Below are 7,693 nucleotides of genomic sequence, written 5' to 3' on the forward strand. Positions count from 1 at the left end.
ACCATTAACTAATGATCTTATTAAACACAATGTTGGTAAAGTAATGATTGTTGATGGTGGACTTCATGGTTAATGGTTGCATACTTGTATATAAGGTGGCATATTTTAGTCTAAAATCAGCCACTATCCTTCTTTACCTAAGCCAACTCACAACAAATCACTTTAGGTTGTATAGTTTCTTTACTTCTCTTCTACTCTATGTCAAAATAATATTTAATTTAAAATCAATTAGTCATTCTTATGATTTGTTTTAATCTTAAAATGATAACAAGATTGAAAAAATAGGGCCCATTGCGCAGTCTTTGTTATCAGATACTGGCTGAAAATATGTGATAATTATTAATTATAATGAAACAATAAGATTTAATAACTAATTTCTCTGTTATGTTCATTTTGTTTTTTTTCCTCGAAATTTTTAATATAAGGAAAATATTTAAAGGAAAAAATTATTGGTGAAGGGTTAATTTGTTATCAAAGTACCACTCTTGGAGTGCAAAATTTTAAACATAGTGTTGTTTGTCATTTAAAAAAATAAATTAAATTCAAACCCTCCCTTCCACTACTCGTCAAGTAGCCCAACCCAAATATTTACCATGAAACAAACCATAAATTTTGACACGTAAAGAGGAATCCAAATTCAAACCCTCCCTTCCACTAGCCCAACCCAAATATTTACCATGAAACAAACGAGAACTCTCCCAAAAACCAATGACAGTAGTGTTGGAGGTCTCTTGAAATCTGACATAATCAAATCCATTTGTCATGACGCAAAGGCGTGTGGCAAAGGATGGCCACCAAGCCATCTCTCTTAATTGCTTCGTTTATCCCATACTCATTCATTTCCTCCATCAACAACTCGATTGAGATTAAAATTCTTTGAAATACGAAAAATTGATATTTTAGTTATTCATGTGTTTTTAATTCTTAATATTTATATATAAAACACACACACATGATTTTATATACATTTTTCATAATAATGTAATGTTGTAATTTAAGATTAATTGAAATTTTTAACTTGTAACCTTTCGTAATATATTAAAATATAATATCTATAAGATTGCTAAATTTATTTTATTTGTTGTGTTTTTAAAATTCATTGTAATTTTCAACTTTTAGTTTTTATAATAAACACAAAATTCTAAATTTTATCTTAATTTTATTGATATTATAAAAATATATTATACACAAAAATATAATATACCTTTCATATATATTATAATTATATAATATGAATTTATGAAAAACTATTATAATATTACTTTATGCAAAAACACATTATTTAATTTAATTTAAATATATTGAAATTTGATGTTTAATGGATATGAACTTCTCTAAATTTACAGTGTAGTGTGGGATATTTAATTTTAAAATTTGAAGTTGTACAATAAAATATAAGTTTATTATAATTTTTAGTTTTTTAATTAAATATATATATAAATTTATTTAAAATGAACTATATATAATAAGAGGTAGTTATGTTTTATCTATTATGTTTAAATGACTTGTACTTATGTTTATGAAAATGAGATGTATAGTAAAATTGATGTAGTACAGTGTTTTAAATACATATACTACTCAATGACCCACTACCATCCTAGTTCCCCCTAGTACACTAAGGCTTTAAAGGGGGGTGTTCAACATGGAAACCCTCGTTGTGGGTCTCTCGTTTAACGGGGAGCTATTTTTTGAAGGTTCAATAGGGGCACAATACCGATCAACGATCCATGTTCATGATGAGGTCCGCCTGGTGTATTGGGAGTTAACGAGGGGGGCGAGGTCTAAATCCAAATACTCCCCATGTTTGAAATCACTTGGTCGTGGTTGGTGGTAACACCTTGGAACCTCATCCTTGGTGGTATGATGTGAGGCAGAATCATTTGTGCAGACATCGCAAATCCATTTAAATTACGTGTGGATGCCACATGGCATTAAGTAATTGACCTAACTTCAATTGGCCATAACTTTCAATCCAAGAGTCGGATTGACATGGAATTTATATTTCTCGAAAGCCCTCGACAAGCTAGACGCGATCATGGTATCAAATTTTATTTCTGCAAACTCTGGAAAAGAAGGATTTTTGGTTAAGCCATATTCATAAAAAACTTTAGAGGTTGGGTTAAGTCATAGATAACACCTTCAAGAGCTCGAGATAGTATGATGGGTGAGAGGGAGTTTTATAGTTATGTTTATAAATTTTAATAAATGGTGAGTTATAGTATCAATGGTCATGGAAAAGTACATCCATTCATGTTGAGTTGGATTCTATAACCAATGTGATCTTAGTCATAGAAGAGATGGAGATGTTTATGGGAGAGGAAGAAAAGTCCTCGCACAAATGAAGAAGGATAATTTCAACTCTCTACATCCACAACCTTTTGCAGCATCTTGGAAACCCTTTTATGGGTTTACTAGTCTTTTTCTCCCACTCTTGTGGCTTCCATGACACTGTATTTATATCTCATAGTACCTAGTATAGATTCCACTACACGGTATTTCTCTCCAACCTCATAACTTATAATAGTGGTATGTATTCTTTGCCGAGACATTTATTTTTCTTCTGCTTTTTCTTTTAGAATCTCAAGATAAAGACAGAAGGAGGATTGTTTTCGTCCTTTTTTATTTTGCCTCTTTAGGCATAACTAATTTCAACTTTTTTCGTGACAGTTGGGGTCAATCTCTCATGTTAGCCTCTTAACATACTTTTGAAAGGATTTATTATACCAACATAAATTCTCATTCACTATTATTTTCGTTTTTAGAAAATAAAACAATATTTCATCACATGTCTTTTAATTTTCCTCAACCCAAGAACAAAGAAAAGTCGCATAATAGTATTACATCTGTGAATGCTGGAATCCTTCAATGAGCCTTTGTCCCAACTCTACAAAGACGACATTAGTGAGTTAGTTAACATTCTGTGGAAGAAGTTAATGGAGTTTTATTTTTGTTTACGAAGTGATGAAATTGAGGTTGGAACCCTTCTGGATAGGATTCTTGTGGCGCTCCACAAAGACATTGATGCGATCATGCCGACGATGAATACTTTGGAGGGATATGATTTCTGAGAAAGCGACATGACCCTTGGACAGAATAGGGAGACCCCAGTTATTTCCAACAAAAATAATGTCTTATATCCCATAAAAAAAGCATATACCTCGATTTACAAAACCAAGTGATTTGCCTCCACTGCCATAGTTTAGAAATGTTTTCTAGGAGTCAGAGAGAGGCAAGGAATCATCTCGTGCATATGATTTTTGTTATTTCACCCCAGATTAAAACCCAAAAATACAAAATAGAGATTACACATTTGTACAAAACCCTTTGAAAAGACCCATTGAGTCATGGTGATTGTTAGTTCTAAGACGGTATCTGCACGAAAGATAATCTGTATCAATGATCAAATTGCTATAGTTATGGATGCTAATAGAGTTATCTAAAACAAATATTATTTCCAAAGGAAGAAAAAATAAAAATTTTCACAATAGCGGAGGAAACTACAAGCAATACAGGAAGAATAACTCTTAATTCCACACTCTTTCTTTCCAATGTGGTTATGGAATTCCCTGTCCTTGAATCAAACTCTACCATGTTATAATATATTCCATAGAAACTCATGTTGGAACGCAAGAAGCATGGACACAAATATTTTAGCATGATTGATTGATGATGGGAGGAAAGAGAGAGGCGTTTATCTCTAGAAAGAGTTTTACTTATTGGATGTGTACCTTTTTTAATATTTTGTCTTGTAAGTTTGTACAAAAGAAATCCAAATGTTGTAGATGTGGAGAGATTGCTCTACGTGCTATTAAACTTCCATATCAAATAAACGACTTGTTGTTTTTAGAGATAAGGAGAAGAAAAATGGGACTTATAGAAAATTACGTGCTATATAATAAATGCACAACATTATATATGAAGTTTCCTTTGAAAACATTGTTAGATTGTTGGATTAAATGAAACTTCTTAGCATTTTCAATGATATTGTTAGTGAACATGTTGTTTTCACTTTGAATTTTTTCTCGCATTTGTAAAGGAAACACGTTGAGATTAGTCAACGAATGTGTAAGAAGAAACTTTGTTGTAATTCACTACTCTAATTGTTATCTAGCGAAGTATAGATGCTTCAAGAAGAATATTGGATGAAGATGTTGAAAATTGAACCAAGGTGTTGGAGATCCAAACAAATATTCCTAGTGCATGCATGCCTTTAGAAAAACATGAAGTGCAACAACAACTTGCATGCAAGAAGCATGGTTGGTCAAAAATTTATAAATGCGGGTTGGGTCCATACATGAACATGTAACTGAAGCGAGTTGGTTAAAAATTTATAAATACGGGTTGGGTCCTTACACAAACACGTAACTGAAGCGAGTTGGAACACATGGGAAGTAACTCAGAGAGAGAGAGAGAGAGAGAGTCTTGGACCAAGCTCTAGAAATCACCAAAGATTGAGGAAAGATGCACTAGCATATAAAAGTAACTAGAGACATCCTTAGAGAGGATGATGCATACCTCTCAATGCGGTCGCGTCATTTTGTGTAGTGATTATGTTCAATAGATAGAGTATCCTCGAGGTCTTTGCAAGGTTCATAGTTTATCTTTGTTGTGTTTATTGGGCTTATTAGTTTGAACACACATTGAATTTTTAAACTTTGATATAACATAAAAATTATTTTGTTCAAATTTGTGATCATGAGAAATGATAGGGGAGTGTAGAGATCTAAGATAACCACTCGATAGAGATGTGGAAAATATCGACAAAGAGACCTAGTGTGTGGACAACTTGAGAGAAGGAAGAGAAGGAAGACAATGTTCATGTCATATGTATCATAATCTCTTTTTGATATTTTGTCACCCTCCATAGCAATATTAAGAATGTAAACATCATTCCCAAGTATGGTCGGCGAGGTGTGCTATAAATGAAAGCAAATATAGCAAGGCGGTTAGTATCCTCCCATTATTCCTTGAATGAATATTGTTTGAGGAATGCTCTGAAACAATTCTTTGTAGGTAGGTGCAAAAAATGCAAGATTGATGGACATGTGCTATATCTCGACTACTGAAAAGATGAAAAGTTTGTTCAAAATTCTCCAATGCATTGAGTGAATGTTAGAATCCTTCAAATAGCCTTTGTCCCAACTCTACGAAGACAACATTAAGGAGTTAGGTCACAATGTGTGGAAGAACATAATGGAGTTTTATTGTGACATTCATAAAGTCATGTGATTGAGGTTGGCATATAATTTCTAAGCAAATGGATCCACTCTTGTAGAGAAGAGGGAGACCCAATTTTTTGCCAATAGAAATAATATATTTTAGCCCATCTAAAAGCATATTATTCTCAGTTGTAGAAAAGCGAGTGATTTTCCCCCAATACCATAGTTTAGAAATATTGACTAGGAGAGGCATATAGGTGAGGAATCATGGTATGCATGTGATTTCTTGTATTCCTTCCCAAACAAAAACTCAAGAACATAAAATAGAGATTACACATTTGTACAAAATCCTTTGAAAGGAAGCATGGAGTCATGGTGCTTGTTAGTGCTACCGAGGAAAGAGAATGTGTATCAATGATAAAATTGGTATTGGTGTGGATGCTATTAGAATTATTGAAAACAAGCAATATGTTTGAAATAAGACAAAAATTGATGTTTCACAAGAGCCTAGCAATGAGTGAGCAATGTAGGAATTAATATTATGTTTCTTTTTTCCAATGTGATTAGGGAATAACATGGCTTGGAGTCAAAGGCCACCATGCTATACTTATTTCCATGGAAAAGTATGTGGAAGATGTAAGGAGTGAGAGGAATAATATTATAGTGGGATTGGTGGATGATTGGAAGGAAAAGAAAGGAATTTATATCTAGAAAGAGTTGTAGGTATTGGATGTATGCCTTTTCTAATATTTTGTCTTCTAAGTTTGTACAAAAATAATATAGATGTTGTAAATGCACGGAGATGGCTATATATGCTATTTCATTTGCATGTGATATAAATGAGGTGGTGTCTTCAAAGATAAGGTGATGAAAGGGAGAGAGGAAAACCACAAGGTTATGTAGTTAAGGTTCCTCTTAAAACATGGTTAAATTATTGGATCAATTGCAACTTGTTAGCATTTTTAGTGATATTGATAGAGAACAAGTTAGTTTGTAGTAATCTTTTTTGGCATTTGTAAAAGAAACATATTGACGGAGATATATTGTTAGTTGGAATTGACTAGTGGGAGATAAACTTGATGATGCAAACAAATATTCCTAGTATACTCAAGTCTCTAGAAAACCATGAAGTGCACCAATATAATATTAAGCTATTCTATTAAACCAACCATTTTATATAGTACATTATATTTTTTAACTTGTTAATATCCTTAAAAATAAATAAACCAGCAATTTTTAACTTTATGATATATATATATATATATATATATATATATATATATATATATATATATATATAGAGAGAGAGAGAGAGAGAGAGAGAGAGAGAGAGAGAGAGAGGTGTGGCTGGGGAGATGTTGGTGAATTTCGATTTCAGCCTCAATGACCACATTTCAAATTTCATAAGAGTGATGAACCGCCTCACCTGGTGCCAGGGTGTAGGATTCCAAAATCTTTAACCATATGAAAATAAATATCCACTTGTATGGTATATTATATATATTTTGAATTAATTTGAATAGATATGTGAAATTTGTGCATTTTAAAATAATTAAAATACATTGAAATTTGATGTTCGGGGGAGTGACTTGTTAAAAATTTAATTTTATAGTTTTAAATTTCATATCTACCTATCCACTTAAGAGTGTGTTTTACAATAGTTTAAGATAATGTAAGTACTTGATGTTTGAGAGATATGGACATTTAAAAAGAAAATGTGTATTTGTGTTTGTATGGTATTACAATTTTATATTGTATATTAAACTATATTTGTTTATAAAAGAAAATGTGATATTTTTTTTAAATGTTAAATTTTTAATTATTGTGTTGTTAGCTTTGAATGGGATATTATATGCATTTTGAATTAATTTGAATACATGTGTAAAATTTGTGTATTTTAAAATAATTTAAATACATTGAAATTTGATGTTTTGGGGGAGTGACTTGTAAAAAATAAATAAATAATTGTATTTGATTGTACCACATTTAATTCTATAATTTTAAATTGCATATTCAACTATCCTTTCCCCTTTCCCCAATAGTTTCATTTTTTCATGAAATTTTTACACCACTGTTTGTTTTACAATAGTTTAAAATAATGTAAGTATTTGGAAATTTGATATTTTAGAGACTTAACATTTAAAAAATGTGTATTGTGTTTGTATGATATTATAGCTTTATATTGTATATTAAACTATATGTTTTATAATAAAAAAATATGTTTGATTTTTCCTTGAAATGTTTGAATTAATTCTCTCCCATTTTTGTATGACATCTTATATGTATTTTGAATTAATTCCAATTTAAAATTTGGGTATTTTAAAATAATTTAAATACATTGAAATTTGATGTCTTGGGGGAGTGATGTGCAAAGAAAAAGTTTAGATATAATAAATTAGCACTGTGTGTTTTACAATATTTTAAAATAATGTGAGTACTTGGAAATTTGATTTTTGAGACATATGAACATTTAAAAGATTTGTACTCTATTTGTATGATATTATGATTTTATATTGTATATTAAAATATATTTG

Source organism: Pinus tabuliformis, chromosome 5_1 (genome assembly GCF_031772625.1).
Source record: "Pinus tabuliformis cultivar Carrire ecotype Pingquan chromosome 5_1, CPIR1, whole genome shotgun sequence".
Classification (NCBI taxonomy): Eukaryota; Viridiplantae; Streptophyta; class Pinopsida; order Pinales; family Pinaceae; genus Pinus; species Pinus tabuliformis.